The following is a 21,411-nucleotide window of genomic DNA, read 5'->3' on the forward strand; positions in this document are numbered from 1 at the left end:
AGAAGTCCAGTAAAAATTAAAAAGAAAATTGAGTATACAGTTATTAAAATGCCTGGAGTCGGAATTGACATACAGTTACTGTATGTAGTACTACTAGTGTATTTATAATCCTTGTTGAGGTTTCATGTACTTTTTGAACTTTTCCATGTCCTACGGTACATGAAATCTACCCACATAGAGAAGAGAAGAGGTTTAGTAGAAAGGGTTAAATGTCTTTAGTCTCCCTGCCCTGTCTCGTTACATAAACGCCGAAACCAACTACAGCCCTTTCGCTCTGTCTCCACCTACACGCACTTCTGATTGGACTGGTAGAGCCGTCCGTTTACATTTCAGTAACTACTAGTTCCTACTTCGTCAGTCAATTCCGACTCCAGGCACTTTAATGATAATATTTAAAACGTCGAGGTGTTGTTAGGGTGTCCCTAGGAGTATTGCGTTGTTCAGTGTCATCTTTCAATCTCTGCTGGGGTGGACGAACAATTTTATGCAATTCAAGCACTACAGCGAAACCTGGAACATCACAAAGGGGCAAGGCAAATCACCGGCGTTTGTGAACCGTGGGAAGAACCTGGGACTGATCATTTGTCTCGCAGTATTTTACTGTATAAATGAAATCTACACAGTTAGAATTCAGAAAATAGGAATGGGAAGTAGAGTGCTGTTTTACGCTCGAAGAAGAAGTGACGCTTTACTGCATTGGCATGCCTGTGAGTAGCCTAGCTATTGTACTTCTTCGTTTAAAATGTTTTATAGAACGACTATATTTTAAAATCGCGTTTACAGAATAACTGATGACAGAGGGACAAAATTGTTTTTCGTTTGTTTCCTTCTGCTTTTCCCAATGATTCTGAGTGACCAGTGAATGGTTTTAACTAAGGCCACCTGTACAAAATAGGCCATTATATTCATCAGTTTGTGCATGTTTATTAGGCCCCGTCCAATTGGGTAAGGTCATGTTGTCGAGACATCAGTAAAATTTGGTGAGTTATCTTGGTCGATAGTGTCTACACTTAGGCTAACGATTCATTGAAAAACCTGTTGAAGATATGTAATGTTTAATAGCCAACAACTACAATTACTGATTAAAAATACTTGTACAATCCTGAGGTCAGACTACTATTGAACAATAATTAGTCAAGATATTAGATATTGTGTATCAAAATGAAATGTACTGTATTTGGAGCACGCGGATATAGGCTCCGATCCCTTCGACGCGTGCCAGTTTCCTTACCTAAAGAAATACTCTCCGGCAGTGATCTCTGGTCGAAACGAGTTAAGAAAGTGTCATTAAAACGTGAAACTGTGCATACAGTAGAATGCCCTTTAAAGAATAAGCTTTGAAAGCTTCGACAAACTAATACAAATATATGTAAGCTTACCTCAGCAGGTGATATACTGAACAACACCTCGACTGCAGCATTTAGGCAGTTTTTAAGCATTATTCGAAGCGTTACAAATGACAGTCTTTAACATTATTGAGACAGAATTCTGTAAACGGTGTTGTTCTTGTGGTTTGAAGGTAGCGTAACTTTCTTAATAATCAAACCTAATCACGACCTATTTGTTGTGTATTAGGGACTAAAACCGATACCTAATCAATACTTCATTTCGGACAGTGCATGCATTGATTAACGCATTTCAGTGCTATAAAATGCTGTAGCTTGACTTTCGGTAACTGTGGGGTAAAAAGCAAATTTAAACGACTGATCAATATAACACTTAAATACGTATAAGAATTAAGTGGAAATGTTAGGGAGGAGTTTTTTTCAAATTGAGGCCAGGAGGCACAGCTTTACACGGAGGTTTGCAGGAGTATGGAACAATACTGTCTAAACTCACACACGGGCTTCCTTAAAGATGCAGCTGGATGAAACCCTTGGATCACTTTTATTGTAACGACTAAATTAGCTAAATGGACTGAGTATCGTCCTCATGTTTGTAACCATTCTTATTTTTTTCTTATGTGACGTCCTTTTCGTAAAACCCGCGTTTTAAGCGACCCGTTGTGTTTTAATGAAGAGAAGAGTGTTCAACACTGCCTCCTTCCAGCCTCCATGCTGAACAGAGTAAAGTGAGAGAAGTGGATGAATGTGCGATCAAAACTCAGGACACACTTCTAATTCCATTTAAAAAAGATTAATCTATTATTACTGTACTTTTGAGTTCAACACCATGTTATGCATTTTACAGTCTATGTTATTAAGGGTCAGCATCACCTCTGTGTGAGTATTTAATGACAAAGCTGTATATACCCTTGTTTTTATTTGCTTTTATTTTATTCTGTTACAGGATGGGAAAGGAGGTTCTAAATAGGAAAGCAAAAATACCGAATATAAAAAACCCTCACAGCTACAAATCCACAAAGTTATCAGAACGTTTTGTAGCGCATACTCTTCAATTTTAGTGAACAGGTGGAGGCACTACAAGTTTTATCGTTCGCAGATGCTTAATGTCAACTTACAAATGCTGTCTTGTCTTGTGGGATTCTTTGATTAGTTCTCTTTTAGACACTGGACAGGCATATGTCTGTTGTCCGATCTCTGAGCCCTAGATGTCACATGTCATCCCACAGATATTCAATGAAGTTCTAGTCTGGTAAGATGGGCAAACATGGAATCACTGTAACATTTTATGCCTCAAGAAGAAAAAAAAGTGACACAAGGACATGCTGTCCTGCTGTAAAGTTGTCATGTCAGGATGAGTCGGGTAAGAAGGACAGGAAATGATCAAAGCCACATTATGCAGTCAGGTGGAGTTCTAAAATAGCTAGGCCTGGTCCTGGAGAGCCGGTGTGTCTGCAGATTTTCCTATCGGCTCAGCAGTTAACAAATGAAATCAGTTCGTTATTGGCTTAATGGGACCAATTTATCAACTCCTCTTAGCTCTTCTGATGATGACGTTTGAAGAGACTTGGAAAACCTGCAAACACACCGGCTGTCCTGAGCCAGGGTTACAGATCCCTAGAGGTGACGCTCCTCCAGATCATCACACTTGGGCTTCCCCATCGATCGGTGTGTTGTCCACAGGAATTAGTGTATTGTGCCCCACCTGCTGACATCCATTGAGGTCTACACAAACCCCTCCTCTTTTAGTTTTGTATCTGCTAATGTGTTCATATGTTGATATTTAATGTTTGCAGTAGATTATCATCACCTATTACAGTATATGATAAATATAGCCAAAGGTAAGAGAAAATTTGGAGGATCAATTACATTAAAGAAACAATGAAATGCGTACCACACAGTTCTGGGCACCAGTTACTAGAGCTGCCTCTCGGCCATGTTTCAATAATAAAACAGATGGCAGGTGAATCAAATTGAATGACTTTGTGGATTTGCAGTTTTAAGTCCCAGTGAATCAAGCTTCTTTCCAAACTGACAGATTTCTGTGGTTATAATTATCAAATCAAATGATCTGAAAACAGTTTTAGCAGCTCACTGCTTTTCTAACACTGATTCAGTTTGCAAGGCAGTAAGTATTCAGTTGAAAGAATGCCTTTGTTTGCATTTAAAAAGTGTTAATATATGTATATAAGATATCAAGTTCTCACTGTAGGGTACCAATGTACTGTTCTGTAACACTATAATCTTTTCAGCATTGAGTTGAAGGCTTTACATAAAAATCATCATAAGGTTGACTAATCCTAATCGAAATATTAACTCTAGCATTTCTTACTTTTTCTTACTCTGCCAATGAGAAAAGGGTATCTTTTTACTTCTTATAACACTAACAGTAGTTAATGAAACATGTACCAAGTACTGAATATCTGCAATGCCATTAATTGAGATGTTCACCTCAGCATCTCTATAACTATATGACTTCAATTTTTAAGTAGGCTACGTACATGTTATGAACTGCTTGTGTCAAATTGGGGTTTACCATTTGAGACTTATTTAAGCAAATATTGCAAAGGAGTTCCTCTTTCATATGTGTAATATTGTCTGTAATAACTGTAATGCGCTGCTTCCCAGTATTTCTTAGTGTACTATCAACAAACTTCAGTATGCTTATAACCCAGCTGGTAGAACCTAAATTACTGTACATCCAAGCCACACACGTATATCACTCCTGTTCTAGCCACCCTGCACTGGCTTCCAGTTCCATACAGTATAACTATGAAGCTGGGAAACATATATAGAAGACACTACTCAGTTTCGGTTCTTCTTATCTGAGAAATTTGCTGAGCTATTATGCTCTTTAAGTTCTGTCTTGCTGTGTGTACAGTACCTGTGATGTGACACCATACACAGTGTGATTGGATGTTCTGTGGAAATGTGAAAAACTAAAATGTTTAACCCGAGACTGTACAAGCTTCAATATTTTGGTCTACAAAAATTCACTTAAAAATAAGTTTTTACAGGCTAGCTTTTCCTAACTTAACAGAAAATGCTGTTCGCATTCCCTTCCTATGGTTCCTATTGTATGTTGAATTGCATAAATATTCAGACCCATGAACTCGGTATTGGGTGGAAGCACCTTTGGCATCAAATACAACCACATTTCTTTTTCTTTGCTCAACACCATCTAGTTGCTTGGGGGTCGCTTATAGACAACAGTTTTCAAGTCTTTCCAGGAGGATTCAAGTCAGCAGTTTAAGTTTTCTGCTCTGCCATACAGCTTAGCATAGTGGTGAGACCAGGATATTGTTAACTAATACACATCTTGTCAACCATTGAACTCTGTAACTCTTTTAAAATTGTTGTAGGCCTTAGGTGGCCCCCCTCTCCAGAGGAGATGTCAGTATTTTTTGTACCCTTCTCCTGACTGTGCTTTTCAGTGACTTTATCCCCTACTTGTTTTGCCACAGCAATGGCTTGAATACGTCTGTAATCAAGATATTTTCTTTTTACTTTTGTATTATCTATTTAGTTATTTCTCTTTGTTTTTTACTTTGAATCTGCACAGTAGGTTGTGTATATAGAAAATATTTAAGTACTGATTCAGAGTGTCAGGACTGGATGATTTAAATGTAAAAGCAGTGGAGAGATCTGAATACCTTGCAAGGCACTGTATATATTGATTTGTTACCTCCACTGTAAAACTCCGATATCTCTTCACATGAAAGCCACTATATAAAATAAAAATATTTAAAAAAAAACTTACATTAATTTAATAATATTACACTGCCTGTGTCGGTGTGGTAAATGTTAAATGAAGTGTTAATACTTTCTTTTAGTCACATTTATTTAGATAGATACTTATTTTTTAAATGATATTTATAAAATATAGATATTTATTTTTCTTTCTTTCATTCTACGTTAATGTTTTGCAATTACTTTTGGAAAATAATAGCAGGTTAAGATGTATATACAGCTAGGTAATTGATGCTGTTTCTAAAGAAACCCACAGGTTTGAAATTCTCATACCCAAGTGCTAGTACTTACTGTATTTAATTGGCTGGCACCTTTATCCAAAACACCTTACATTTATAGAGATGAGTATTTTAGTGGAGCACTTTAGTTGAAACCTTGTTGAGAGTACAACAGCAATGAAATTTGAACCCACAACCTTCTAGTTACTAATTCAGAATCCCTGATCACTGTACCACTCTGTCATTTTCCTAGGGTGCAGTGCTAGCTGCCACCTCCCTGTATCTCCCATTTTAAGTACATAAAGTACAGGAAGGTAATTTCAATCACCAAGCCACTTAGGATCACCAGGCCAGAGCTCCTGATTGTGGTGAAGTTGGTTGTGGTTGCTCCCCTGCAGGGAGTCTATCATGGAGATTAATCGCAAGTTTCGGTCATAGAGGGCTTTCACAGGTATTAACACAGACAGAGTTATACAATAAATCAAAAGGAAATGGTTTGTCTCCCCTCCTGTCACTACCTGTGTTTAGGGAGGCAGTGTTTAAGTGACAGTACGTGTGTGAGCCATGTTTGGAGAGGTTGAGTGGTTCTGTTTGGGTCAGTGTGTGTAACTGAATGTGCAGTGGACTGGGACGTTCCACTTCCACTCTCAGTGTGTTGATCAATCTGGGATCTCTTATCTTCTAGTGTAATGTCCTGGTCCAGCAAGGTTTTCACATCCGGTGGGGCAGGTGCTGTTGGCAGCCAGGAGTAGCCCAGGTTTTGGTCGTGGAGGATGGAGCTTATTGGCAGCCATAGGGGCCGTAGTGAAGGCAGTGGAGGAAAAGACAGGAAAGAAGGATGACCTCCCAGCAGTGCTTAACTCCATTTAAAGGGGAACTGTAACACTATTTTCGTATTTCATGGTTATAAAGTATCAGCATTGATAAGTGCATTTCAAAACGTAATAAAATTGACATCACAAAATAGACTAAATTTCCAGGTATACTCAGCACCATGTTCTGCAATTCAGAACAATGCAACAAAATGCCTGGTGATGTGTGTGTGTGTGTGGCCCCATGACATTGTAAATAAGCAGGCTTGTGAATACTGTACATCTCTTTTAATCCAATAGAAATATTATTTTTCTATTATGTCAATGAATTGTGTTACCAAGATTTAATAACTGGTCTGAGAAATTGAGACTGGACTGCAGTTCCACTTAAAACAGCTGGGTGGAACTGGAGAAACTTTTACATACTGTAAAAAAAATAAGTGTGGGGAATGCCAAATTGAACAAGGCATGGTTTTAGGTGGGATGTAAAAGAACTGAAGGATCCACAGTCTCAAATGTCTTCAGGGTTTAGAGTTCAGAACAGAAGGCTACAGTACAGTATGTCAGTCACACTGTGCAGTCTTGTAATGGGAACATAGAGCACTGCAATCAGTGCATCAAAGGTTGTGATCTGGAGATAAAGATAAAAGTTCAGACAAACACAGGGAGGTGAACAATTCTGACCTTTACAAATCAAAAGACGAATTTTAAGGTAAAGGTGGAACTCAATCTGGTCAGCATTCTAGTTGTGAATTTAGAACACAGATTTGAGTCACCTCTGTAAGCTGGACAATGGTCAAAATTGGAAGAAACAGAAGCACATTTTCTGTGTAAGGTACAGATGGAACAGAATGTACTTGAGAAATATTCCTAAGATTAAAAAAAAAAGCAATATTAGTATTGTTCTTCACATAAGGTTCAAAAGTCGAGCTGTGGTCAAATATCACCCGTGTTTTGCCTGTCTTATGACAACTGAATAAAAACAATGGCATTTGTGTCCACAATTTAAGATTTTATTTTACATTTGGAAAAGAATGCATTTTCAGGGTTGGCAAACGCATTTAGTTCTTTCAAGCCTTTCAACTTTTGAGTTCTGAAATATCATATTTAAGAGCAGTTCCATATTGTGCTTCATTATACTATAGTGGGTGTAGTCTTATAGGATTTAGTCCTATAAGAAGATTAGGTGAAATAGGATCAACAGAAGGTAGACCGATATTATACAAAGTGAATGATGCAGACTGTTACAGAGCCTTAGAGAACACTGTGTTCTAAAATGAAAATCAAGAAAGAGCGATACAGCACATCCTCTACAGGCACATACAACAGTGGCTTGGAGATCACTACATAATATACTGTAGTTGCCAAGCAGAACATGATTGTAATTATAGGTTTCTGCAGATGTCTTGTAATGAGGTTCATTTTGAACATGAATTGGTGGCAGATTACACGTGTATCCATTTAGATTCTTTTATTTTTCTTTTCAAGTTGATGTGGCCCACCTAATTGTTTTGAATAACACAATTTTCTTCTGTATCAGTGGAGAGGTTCATTCCCTTCTCAAAGTAGAAATTAAAAACATTTTGGTCCTTAAGCCTTCTTCAGCTGTGGAGGAGGGAGAGGAAGGTAGCAGGGGTACAAAGCACAGGAGGACAAAGAACGGAGCAGGTGAGAAAGTGTCTGAATCTGTAGATCTAAGAGAGAGGTGCGGAGAAAAATTGCAGATGAAGGAGAGGTTTTAAAGAGAAATGAGTGTACTGTTGAGAGAAGGTGTAAAGTGTGATCCAAGTTTAAGGATAGTGTTGTCTTCTCTTGTCTTTCTGAAATAGGAGTCCTGGGATTTCTGTAAAAGAATACAGACAGAAAGGTTAGTGAAATGGGAGAGTATTGTTTGAGTTTAGCACGCAGCATGTGCGCTGCCGAACAAACACTGCTATCTTTGCTACATGGTAGAGTAACCGTCAGGGTGTTGGTATTCAGTGTAGTTGTTAATGGGCACCACAATAATAATACTCAGCAGGTGCATTTCATATAGCCCCTTTAATGCAACAAATCTATTTAACTACAGGAAAAAAAGAATCCAGACTAATGTGATATGGTAATAAAGCATAAAAAGGGCTTAAACACCCATGTAAAGGTTGTTCTGGTCAGGCGTGGTTGTGATTAAGCAGAGAAGTGCAGAGAAGTGACTCTGGCAGTAAGAAAGTCGCTGTGGCGAACGGGTCCACGGAGGCAGCGTGGAGCAGGGTCTCCAGCTCCGGCTGAGGGTCTGGGCTTTGCAGTGGCGATGTCGAATTCCAGAGACGTCCAGGCGTATTGATGAGCCGAGTTCAGTGAAGCTGAAGCTGTAGGGCAAGGATGGGTAATGGTGGACACCGCAGGGCTGGGGGGAGGAGGATCTACTGGCCTGCTCTCCCTCTAACCTGTCTTGCCTCCTCGGGGGAGAGGACGAGCTCTCTGAGCCGCTGGTCCCGCAAGCCCGGCACAGTGAGGGCCGGCGCCCTGACCGTTGCCTTCCAGACCCCGCTGGATCTGCAGGGGCTGGGCTTATCTAGTGTTGAAGTGTTTAATTGAGGCAGGGCAGTGACTCTGTGGCTAAGTATCTGCACATGTGGCTGGAAGGTTGCCGGTTCATATCCTGTGGCCGGCAGAGTAATCCTACTCCGTTGGGCCCCTTAGCAAGGCCCTTAACCCCAACTACTCCAGGGGTGCTGTATAAATGGTTGACCCTGTGCTCTGACCCCAAGCTTCTCTCCCTGTCTGTGTGTCTCATGGAGAGCAAGCTGGGGTATGTGAAAAGACAAATTCCTAATACAAGAAATTGTATATGGCCATTATTGTATTATTGGCTTTGGAGAGATCTTTTATCCTCACTTATTTTACACATCTGACATGAAATGGTCATCCAGTGTTTCTGTTTCACCCGTGTAAACAGCAGGGCACTTCCTGCAAGAGATGCAGTAAATGAGGCTGTCGGACACATAAAGCTCTCTGGTGATTGTGAATGGCCTACAAATTTGAGCTTCTATATCAGTTTATTTCTCCAGCTTTTTACACTTCTTTAATACAGGGTCCGTGCAATGTTGTCTTTTTTGGATTTGATTCTACAAAGTTAGTAGTATCTTTATCTTCAGCCAGCTCCAACAGTGATGGTATTTTTCTGGTGCGTTCTTAACGGATGCTAGGTGCAGTCAACTTAACAAGCAACATGTTAGGATAACAAGTGACAAAATGTCTTTCTTGTGTGCAAAGGTGTTGAGCCCAGAGCTCGACATTAAGAGGAATCAAGAGTCGGCCTCCAAACGATGGATGAAATAGGGGTCAAAGGCTGACCAAAATTCAGGTCAAGGTGTGTTGCAGTATCTTTGTTTCTGCAGCTGTGTATTCTAGCATTCCACAGTATGCGGTGTGTGCTGTGAGCTCTGGGATTGGAGTACGAAGTACTTCTTTTTGTGTGATGAGGGCATTTGTATGTAACTGGAATACAAAATGTCAGATACTGCCTTTGTGCTTTCGGAGCAAGGTGAGTTTCAGAGTGAGAAGGCTGTGTTGTTTCTGCCTGTGCTTCTCAGCAGAGTCTACTCTTTCTTTTGTTTGCGCTAAAAGTTTAAGCATCTAGATCTGATTACTCCTTTTAATCGAAGCAGTTTTTGCATGTTGATGATGTTTAAAAACTGCTCAAGAGCTTTGGTCAGGCGAAAGTGTGAGCGTGTCCATGAAAAAAGAGATTAGGCTCAGATAGAAGTCCAGTTTTACTGTCATTTGTCTCTGACAATTTAAAGATTATAAATGTCATTAGATACTTTTGTATGCTCCTTTTACATACAGCAATGTCATGTATATATTAAGCAATTAAAATAGGTAATATTGGCATAATTTATGTGAGAGATACATTTTTGAACAGGATCTTCATTGTTTGTTCTCAACTGGCTTATCTTGTTTAATAAAGAATAAAATAATATAGTTGGTTCTTGTAAAGAATGAGTCTGAAAGAAGATGTAAACATAATATCATATACATATCCCAAAATAAGTAATCAAATGCACTTATTATAACAATATTTCAAAATAATGAAACCTGGCTGTAATGCTAAACAGTAATCTTGTCTAGTAGTGTTCAGTGACATCTACTCAAAGGTCAGCAGGAAGTGATTAAAGGGTGATATTAAAGCTGTCTAGAATTACATTTCACTTTTGTTAGCAAAGCTTTTGCCTATAGAAAACTTTTCTTAACTGATATAAACAAGTCAAATACTTTGTATTGCACAGGTTATGCTAAGTTAGTAGACATACACATGAGGTTTTTTTAATGAATGTAGTTTTTTAACACCATACGCCTACACTAAAAGAATGAGAACTGCAGAACTGCAAAAATAACTAGTAAAATAGTGATGAAGGAATAGGGATGAGCACGTAAGAGAGATATACTAATGATTAAGGTGAACATTAATTACAAAGTTGGAATGATCACTTTTAGCAGCATTTTGATGACATTATCAAGGTGTGTATGTTTAGATTAAGTATTTTGTTTTTCAAAAGGGGATATATTTATTAGAAGAAGGGAATTGAACTGTAACAAGCTATGCAGTACAGCTGTTTTAATTGCTTGTGAAATATCGAGCTTCTTGTGAGCGTTCTGGACTTGTTAGAAGAGCTACTGTAAAGAAGAGGGAAGCTTGTTATATCACCCACCAGAAGCGTGGGTGAATAAAAAAGGTCAAGAAGAAGCCATGTAAATCAATCATTGCAACATTTCAGAAGGGTTTGTTACCTTATTATTAAACAGCAGGCACAGTATTACTGGTAATTATGTTTATACATTTATTTTATTTTGCTTTTACTTGGTGAGTCAATTGAGAACAAATTCTCATTTGCAGTAACAACACGGAGACCAATGTACACAGCAAGGTTGTTGCTAGACTGATCTGAGTGCAGTGCCTCGCTCAAGGGTACACCATTCTTTTTCACATGGGATATCAAATTACGGTATTCTGGTCCAAAGACTGGAACCCTGACAGCTACCACGCACCACTGCCTCACACGTCACACAACTGATTACAGGTGTAGCGCCAGCTGGTGTCATAAAGAGATGGAGCAGCAGTGTTGGTTCCATGTATCTCTAGCTGCTGATTAAGTACTGTTGCTGTTACATGAAATATATTGTTTTTCAATGTGTTGCTATGATTTTTGTTTAGCTTAGCTTTAGGAATTACATTAATGTCTTAAGTATTTTCTGTTTTGCAGTCGCAGGAAGGAAGTGGCTTAAATTTGTAAATTCAACATTAAGTAGTTTTGGAGATTACACACTCTTATTCACCTAAACTTTATGCTAACTGCGGAAGTATTGTCACAGAGCTGCTCTGTTATTATCAAGGTGTATTAGTGAGAAAAGGGCCCCACTCATGCTCCTCAATGAGTGAGTAGCTTAACAGAGCCAGTCAACCTATCAGCATGCGTTTGGCCAGTGGGAAGAAACCATAGCACCTGGACAAAATCCATGTGACCACTGGGAACAAGCATGCTCCACACAGAGGGTACCCCAGCCTAGAATCAATAGTACTGTAGCTTATCAGTCACAGTATCTCGTCAAACACCTGTGTTTTCTGTAAGCAGCCTGTTCAAGCTCAGCATTTCCCATAGTGGTTAACTGTAATTCCAACATTTCCTGTGTGTGCTAAACTTTACCGCACTGTGCCATGCTTGAAGATTAATATTGCTAAATCACACTAAAGATCTGCCAAGCTTTGTCTTTTACAATCTGAGCTCACAGCATAGTGCTTCATAGCAAGCTGGTTTAGCTAGATCAAGTAAATGCTTCCTCTTATGACTGAAAGGTAAGTCAAATCTGATCAATGATTTTAGATGGTCTTGTTAAAAATAACAATTAACAAGTCCAATTAAATAAAAGTGCTAGGGAGAAGAGACTTTGGAGTTAAAAATATTTTCTTAAGTTGCATTTTTAATGCTTGTTTCAAATCCTTGTGTGCAGGAGGAAATGGGGTTTGCTGCTGTAATGTGGTCGGCACTTTGTTCAATAGAAATTTAAAGATTCACATGTTAAACCTCAACATTTTAGATTAATGTAGGGGCAGGTTGTTTCTAACCCTTTGTTTACCAATAGTCCTAATATGTTTACTATCCTCTGAAGGGTAAGTGGTTTGTTACAACAATAGTTTTTATCATGTGATGTAAAAGAAATACTGAAAGAGAGCTCAGTTTACACACTACCCATTCCTGGTTATCGGTAATTAATCAAATTTAAGAGCAACCAGTGTCCTTTACATATGAGGGTCCTGGAACAAGAGAACAACATTTCTTAATGCGAAGGGTTGTAGGAACATAAGAGCATAACAAAGGTTGCAAATGAGAGGAGGGCATTTGACCTACAGTATCTGACCTGTTTGGTAGTTAGTAGTTAATTAATTCCAGGATCTCATCAAGCCATTTTTTTGTAAGAAGTCTTTACCCACATTGATTGGAAGCTTGTTCCACAACCATTTCAAAAGACTACACCACAATAAATTTGCCTGATTGCACTGTACAATTTTTATATAAAATACCTTGATTTCAATTCTACACTTTTCACTATAGAAGGTAACAGTATTTGACATTGTTTTCCACTTCAGATAATTTTGAATAATCTGTAGAGACAATAAGGAAAATATCTGTGAATTCTGTTTTCATATACGCCAGGTCTTTGGTTTTTGAAGTTAAACTGAAATGATTATAACCAGAGGGCCTTTTCAGGTTTTATATCTTTAGTATGTTCTTTAGCAACGCAATCATGTGGCATGACTGCAAAAGTACTAAGTGAGAGTATTAAGGGGATAGGTTGCAGACAGACCATCTTAACCAGCTTGGTAGATCCATCATTTCGCAACAGTACAGATTTAACTCCTGCTTAGCTGAAACAAACTCTTAGGACTATAATCTTCTGAGTACAAATCCCTTCTCGTAAGAATACTTCCAAATGATTTCCATTTGGCCTATTTAGATGGGTGGGTAGTTAGTAGCTTATTCAATTGTTTATTGAAAGAACACCTAGTGTCAACTTCAGTCATATGGTTCTGTATTGTGTTCCATACTCTCTCAAACTTTTGTGTAAATAAGTATGGAAATCCTGTTCTGCACTACAAATAGTTATTTCTTAATTTGATGTTAAATAATAGTTAAATGAAGGTATAAAAACATTTACTACTTCCTTGTGATTTCAGTTTGAATTTGACGAGTGTGATAAAACAACAAAATAAAGCATAAAGTGTGATAAAGCAAGGCAGATTTCAAATAAGACCTGAAACATGAATTACAGACCTACAACTCTATAGGTATGTAGGTATGCAGTACCAGAGACACCCAGAGTTCTCATATCTCCCACCCAGCATTCCTGGTGCAATGTGTAATAATGTTTCCAATGTGAATACTACATGAAATAAGGGAACATGATTTCAAAACTTTATTATTTGCTTTTTGTCATTTGTGTTCTTAGTTTTAGTATAAGCATTTTCATAATAACTATACAGGCCTTCAAAATACCCGTAGTTCCCTTGAACACAAGCACATTACCATTAGATTCCTATAATGTCAGGATTGTTCTGATGTTGCTTGTTTCTGTGACTGATTTATAATTCAGTTGGTGAATGCGTTCAAAATCAGTACTGTTGCCTTGTCATATTTAAGTTTGGAACTAATTAGCACATTTAATTTTGGAATGTGTGCCAGAGAAATCATACTGATGTCCAAGCACAGAATGTCAAGGAGAACAAAGCTCAGGATTCAAGTTGTACCAACATTTTGTATGACAAAAAACAGCAGAGGATTTAAACTTACAACGCATCTGTAGCTCTTGTGTATTCATATACTAGTTCTGAGCTTACAGTGACCATAAGAACATAAGTAAGGTTTCAAAGGAGAATGGTTCTATTTTGGTATTGTCCACAAGATTGATGTTATACCAGAATCTAGATAACAGATATACAGTAAATGAGAAGGAGAAGCAGTTTCAGTACAGATCCCTGGGATACTCTGTTAAATAATGCCAGGCTGTCTGGCAAGGAGCCTGTTCCTTCTGTCAGCTGTGTACCTCAATAAAACTGACCATTGTAACCAAAGCTGCAAATTCTGCCTCCTTATTCTTCAGAACCCATGGAAGCACTTGCAAATGCTAGCATGTATAAATACACTAATTCAGGTTTCATCACCTTCTGCTGGAAAAAGAAAGCAAACACACAGAGATCTCAATGGGCCTTAGATTACATTTTCAGAAGTACACTAAAAAAATAAAAAAAACTGCATCTCGGAAGAAATTTTTCATTAACATGGAAAGCATAAATATAGCTATAAATATAATACATCTAAAGAACTGAGAGATAACACAAATGCTGAATGTCATTGTAAAAAATATGCATGCATTCCATAACACCTATAGGACAGTCACACCCGCTGAGTACACTGAGCAAGCAGAACAGTAGGCTCAGTCACAGGCTGCTCCAGATTCATCAGACAGACTCCAGCTCCAGGTAGAAATTGTTCTCTCAGCGTTTTTTACTGTTTTTATACAATTAAAAGGTCGGTCAGGATATTGGAACATGTGGTCCCTCATTCTACTGGATTAAACTTGAGTAAACAGCATGATATTTGCTGTGTGCTTTTATTTGCCCGTAACACAAAATACATTTTTCAGTTATTTTACTGCATTTGAAAGTAGAGGTTATCAAATTTCTCAAACCTAGTCCCTTAATGCTCTTGCAGAAGCCATTCAGCTCCAATACTCTTTTGGTATTATTTCAAATGGAAAACATTTGTTTTTTTTACTAAATGGTTTGTGATAGTTTTCAGTTTTAAACTGAAAATTTAAAGTTATGATTTAAACCTGAAATTTTAATCACTGGTTATTCAGCATAAATCTAGGCATTCTCACTTTTAGGCATTTTACAGATTAACAAACTACAGTTAAATCTAGATTTTCTGTATACAAGACAAATTTTACACTAAGTAAATATACAAATAGTTATTTGGAAGTACACTTTCCTTTCTTCATGTTTTATTTATTAAGATTGGTTGTGTTTCTTTGTACCATCCTACAAATCAAAATTTACACTTTGGGTGCAGTTTATTTCAGTTTGCCACTGCCACAGCTGGAACAGCCTCCTTTGTATCAGTGGGCATTTTGAATGATTAAATCTAAACCCTGCTGTGCCGGTTATCTCTTAGGGTTCTTTTCTTTCCTGTTATGATGTACAGGTAGCAGCCTTTTGGGAGGAGCATAATTCCAAATGACGTTTTATTCTTAACTGAACTGAACTCTCAGTTTAAATAAATGATCGATAAAGGCTGACTGGGCCAGAGTTAATTCTGAGGTCAAACAGAAAGTGGACTAAAAATTCACTCGTGTTCCAACTGTGCTCTTAGTCACCAGTCCTAATTTATTTCAATTTTCCATTTGAGGCCTGTGTTACTTTTGCTTTCAGCTCTTGAAAAGGTGAACGAGCTTTGTAATTTATTTGAACCTTAGTGACTGTTCAGTGTGAGCTAACATTTAACCAAGTGGATTTAATCGGACAGAAAAACACTGACTGACTGTTGGGGTGTCTGATACAGAGTCATTCTCATTCAGCTCATCATCAACTGATCACCTTGAAAGAACCTCAAAGCCAGAAATAAGGGAGAAAAGTTTTAATCGGCAAGTAAAGGAGACACTAGTGCTGGGTGCTGAGGTTGCTGGAAATAATTCACCTTAATTAGCCTATCATCAACAAAGACTATAACAAATAAAGAGTTAAACCAGCTAGCACATCAGTTACAGGCACCAGTTATCGCTGGTGATGAAGATGCCTGTTGGAACAAAAGTCAGCAGAAATCGACGGACTGTAGGATCCGGGCTCTAGGAGTCCAGACTTTAAGCACTGTATAAAGTATATTATGGATATAATAAGAATATAATAAAAGAATATAAAATAACAAAAATATGTTCCTCTTCAGAACATGTCCTGTGTGGCTGAATAAAAGATACTGTACTGTACGTATGACGACTTTCAGATTTTATTTTTAGACTGAAACTGAAGTAAGATCAGTAAGATTAGTAAGATCTGGTCTTACTAAAAGTTGGTCTTACTACGCAAAGTTAATTTTTTTTTCCATTTTCTGCAGAAATAAACCATGTTTGAAACTGCTGGCTGCATATTTGTGTTTTAAACACTGCAGTTAAGCTTTCCTGATCTGATTGTAAGTTTGAGCCATGTCAGGTAAGGACTGACATGCTTTTCAGTCTATCTGAGAAGAAACATTCCAGTTTAGTAACTTAGGGAATGCCCAGGAAGATGGCAATGGTTGAGACTGTACAAATTCAGCAAGAAGGCAAGGAATTTTAAATTATTAGAAAAAGATTGTAGCTTGACATACTCAGGAACACTTTCTGTTCAGATTTTAGCATGGTGCCTAATCAGTTGGAGTCAGTTTAAACTTCACAGTTGTCCACTGTTTGTGAGTTTAATATGCCAGCAGCCATATCACCCTGCAGCTCACAACTAACAACCCACTGAAGCTCAGCATGTGTGAGCCTGGTCAGTACCTAGATGGGAGACCTCCTGGGAAAAACTAAGGTTGCTACTGGAAGAGGTGTTAGTGGTCCTAATGCCCCAGTATAGTGACGGGGATGCTATACTGTAAACAGGCGCTGTCCTTTGGATGAGATGTAAAACTGAGGTCCTGACTCTCGGTGGTCATTGAAAATCACAGGGTGTTTCTCGAAAAGAGTAGGGATGTAGCAGTCTTTTGGGAGTAGGGATGTTCCTCATTCGTTCTGGCCAAATTTCCCATTGGCCTTTCTCCATTGTGACCTTATAATCGCCATCTATGAATTGGCTTCATCACTCTGCTCTCCTCCCCACTGATAGCTGATGTGTGGTGAGTGTTCTGGTGCACTATGTCTGCCGTTGCATCATCCAGGTGGATGCTGCACATTGGTGGTGGTGGAGGGGAGTCCCCATTACCTGTAAAACGCTTTGAGTGGAGTGTTAGAGAAAGTCCATATAAGTGTAAGGAATTTTTATTAATATTTAGAAATCGGACTGGTCTCTGTTTTACCTGATAAACTGCATCCAATATAGAATTCAAAATGCAGCTTTTCACCTTTAATTGCTTGAAACATTTGGTTTCTGACTACATGAGTGAAGTACCGACTAAATGAGTAAAGTATTTTCTCCCTACACATCTACACATCATTCGTATTCTTTGTACTCTGGCCTTGTTTCAGTTCCCAGTACAAGGTTCACAACACTGGGAGACCAGGCTTTCTATGGCTCCAAGACTGTTGAATAATTTCCCCTCCCATATTAAATCCTGCAAATCCATCAGCACTTTACAATCCTGTCCTCAAACTCACTTTTATATTGTCATTTGTAATTATAATTTATGTATATGTATTCTGATAGTAAAATACTAAGATATACAGTAGTGCCTCTCATGACTTATAAAATAAAGATCATTGCTTTGATTGTCATCCATCACTCCATTTTCTAACAGGTTTATCCAATACATGTGGAGGATCCAGAGCCTTTCCCAGCAAGTGACAGGCTCAAGGCAGGATACGTACTGGATGGGAAGCCAGTCCATTGCAGGGCACACACGGAAACAATCACAGACTCACACACACTCACACCGGGTACAATCTTCCCAAAAACCAATTAACCTATCAGTATGTTAGTGCACCATGGGAGAAAACCCACACAAACCAGTGAAGAACATACAGACTCCTCACAGATAGCAGCCAGATGCTAAATTGAACCACTGCGCCACTGCGCCGTCCCAATTGGCAGTCAGTCAGTCATATTGAGTCACTTGGAGTAAAGGGTTCTGAAGTGTCTCACAAAGAAGCTCAAGTTTTCAAGTACAATGAAATGTCAAAGAGTGATATGTGTCAAAAAGGAACAGGAAAATATACTGTGTGGAAATGTAGAACTTGTCATCTGCCAATACCCAATACAATAGCTCTGAAGACTGTTGTCAAAACTGAACCCCATTTCATTACTTCCAATCTTCTCAGCAGCTATGAGTGACAATGCTATTATCTAAATGCATTTTTAACAGTTATAGGTTAACGTTTTTACCTTATAATCTGTTTTAAATAACCTTGGCAAGATGTGCTTGTAAGATTTGCTGTAAATGCCCTTTAGCAGAATGACTGACAGGAAGGGAAGATGTGAGCACTTAAGCTATGTGATTTTTTTTTTAAAACACACTCAGTGTGTGGTGTGGTTGAATTCTGCAGTGTTTTCAAATAAAGTAAAAAATGTACTATACATTTATATATATAACCTCAGTTAAAGTTAAAACAATTAAACCCAAAAAAATTAAATAATCTTATTTACTGATATTAGTCAATATTACAAGGTGCATGTAGTGTCGCAACACTAACCAAACGGGTGATGTGATCATGAGACAGGTAAAGGATCCTGAAGGCATGCAGGCAGAAAACAAAATTGAAACTAAGAATTCACCTGAAGAGAGGAATGTAGTAATTCAGACTGGAGTTGAGCCAAGTGGGAGGAATTGCAGCACAAGTCTGGGGAACAAAGAAAGGTCATATAACAGGTGAGGTTCAAAAACATGAGAGACAGTCTGAGATGAAATCCAAGGCAGTGTCAAAGTGAGAAGGAAGGTCAGAGAAGAAACACAGAGCCGAAGTTAGACAGAAAAGGAATTCAAAAGCCATAAGATCATACCAAGAATTAGGAAGGAACTTGATGTCGGAACTTGTAGTTCCTTGGCGGGAGCCCAGGACCGTTCTTCAGGCCTGTGACCACTCCAATGCACATAGTATTGAAGACTCTTCTGGACCCATCATCGAGACTGGAGCTTATGGGTCTATAATTTTCAATCCCAAAATCAATACAAAGCCCAGCTACAGTACCAGTAAAAATGTATCCCAGCAGCAGACTGGATTCCTCAAATATTAGATCCCATAACAAACTGAATGTCTTCCTCTAAGAAGGTAAACATTCAAGACTATAAACTCTAGCCTCATCAACAGTATCTTTGAGAGTACTGGTGACAGAAAACAATACAGCCCCTTTTCTGAAGCTACAAAACAGTTCAGGACACCTTATCCATTAATGCAGACAGTCCAGGTGCAATATGGTCAGAATTTCCCTAATTTGGTCAGAATTTGATAAGGTAGTTACTGCACATAGTGTATCTGTAGCAAAAAAACACTAATAATCAGTAAAAGTGAAGCTAGCTTAACACAATGTTACACTAAGGCTGGGCATGCCAAGAGGCAAATCTAATTTTAGAGAAGCGATGAGATCCACATATAACAGTGAATGAGTGTTTTGTAAGATGGGGCATACATTCATACAACCACGACAAAGTTGCTAAGAAGGCTGGTCAATGTTATGCTGGATTCTTCTCTAGTCCTACAGGGACAGGAACAAACACAAAACTGACTTAACACTACAAGAACATACTGTACTACAGATGTGAAGTAAAAATGCTGTAATTAAATTAAACAGAACATACAAATAACTTGAAGAAGGCTCCACAGCTGAAACATTGTTTCTTTTCTTTACCTTTCAGCATGGCATGAACTTTACCTGTTCCTTTACAGCCAGCGTTTGCTGATACACCTCCTTACTCAAACCTCTTTGTACCAATAGCTTTACTACCTGCTATAACTAACTACCAGCTATATACAGATGCAGCCACATCAAAATTCATTACCGCACCAAAACAACTTCACCATACCGTGTTATACTTTCCAGAAAATATTCATTGGCCGAAGAAGATCTATAGCTGGCACTTTGTGGTGCATTGGATGGTAGTGAAAACATTAGCTTCGTTTAATCTGTTATTCTACTTCTTTAAATCCACTTAATATGGAATATTAATATGGAATCATGTATCACGGAAATTTTGGTAGCTGAAATTAAAAATAAGTCTGAACATCATTAATGTATTTATTTATATATATTTAGATATTTTTATATCTTGGACATTTCTTGTGGCTATTTCAGAAACATTTTGACTTGCTTGTTTTAACTACTTTTTTTTCAGCTCCACTACAGCTGTGCAGGAGAATCAAAGTCTGTTTTGTTTTTTACTGTACTGTTTGTGTTTATTTGCTCTTAAATACATTATGTTGCTATATGGTTTTAAAGCCAGTACAGTATGTGTGTAATATATTTTTTATAATCAAAATCTAAAATAAAGTTCTGCCTTGAGCTGTACAAATAAAATATAGATCCTTTTTATGTAAATGTGAACCTGTAAAAAATAGTGTTCACAATGACCTATAACAATACCCTATTTAATATATTACATATATAAATATATTTGTACAGCACAGGAGGATAATGTCAGCAATGTACACTGTGACTCATTGGAGCACTCTACCAAGTTCAACTGTAGTTCTGGAAGTTTCAATTGAAGCACATAGCGCAGTTTCTAGTAGAGGGAGGTTTTCCCCAAATATTACAGTTATTGGGTTGTGAATTTTTGAGCACATTGTTTCACAATAATTAATAATAATAATTGCTTACACTTATATAGCGCTTTTCTGGACACGCCACTCAAAGCGCTTTACAGGTAATGGGGACTCCCTTCCACCACCACCAATGTGCAGTCCCACCTGGATGATGCGACGGCAGCCATAGTGCACTAGAATGCTCACCACACATCAGCTATCAGTGGAGAGGAGAGCAGAGTAATGAAGCCAATTCATAGAGGGGGATTATTAGAAGGCCATGATTGGTAAGGGCCAATGGGAAATTTGGCCAGAACACCAGGGTTACACCTCTTTTCAAGAAACGCCCTGGGATTTTTAATGACTACAGAGAGTCAGGACCTCAGTTTTATGTGTCGTCCAAAGGATGGTGCCTTTTTTACAGTATAGTGTCCCCGTCATTGTACTGGGGCATTAGGACATCCAATTGATAGTGATAAAGGGCAGGGTTCCCAGTATGTAGCTGTGAATAACAGGTCAGGAGTTCAAGAATGGAATGGACATACACATGTTCTCAGTTATGAGTGAAATATCAGAGCCAGTATCAACAAATGCATTAACCGCCATGTCTTCCAGCACAACAAGAAATGTACGTACTGTAGTTGCAAAGCTGTTGTTTATAGAGATATACAGTACAGGTCAGGTCCAAGGTCAGGTGAGGCCTTGGTTTCCCTGATAAGTGTCACACTGGAACCAAACACCTTTCTGGAGTTCTTGCCTGAGGCTGTTGCCACAATGCCAAGAAGATGGAAGGTCACTGGACCTGAATGTTGGTCAGTATTCTTTGTGCCA

The 21,411-nt window shown here is 38.3% G+C and overlaps 1 protein-coding gene across 1 annotated transcript in view; it reads left to right on the top strand.

Moving 5' to 3' along the window:
* The first annotated feature begins 374 nt into the window (after positions 1-374).
* The window catches only part of nr1i2 (nuclear receptor subfamily 1, group I, member 2), a 66,348-nt gene continuing 45,311 nt past the window's right edge, over positions 375-21,411 (top strand). The window contains exon 1 of the mRNA XM_088914617.1: positions 375-707. The gene's annotated coding sequence lies outside the window, so the exon portion shown is untranslated. The remainder of the gene's footprint in view (positions 708-21,411) is intronic.

Source organism: Atractosteus spatula, chromosome 4 (genome assembly GCF_055471065.1).
Source record: "Atractosteus spatula isolate fAtrSpa1 chromosome 4, fAtrSpa1.hap1, whole genome shotgun sequence".
Classification (NCBI taxonomy): Eukaryota; Metazoa; Chordata; class Actinopteri; order Semionotiformes; family Lepisosteidae; genus Atractosteus; species Atractosteus spatula.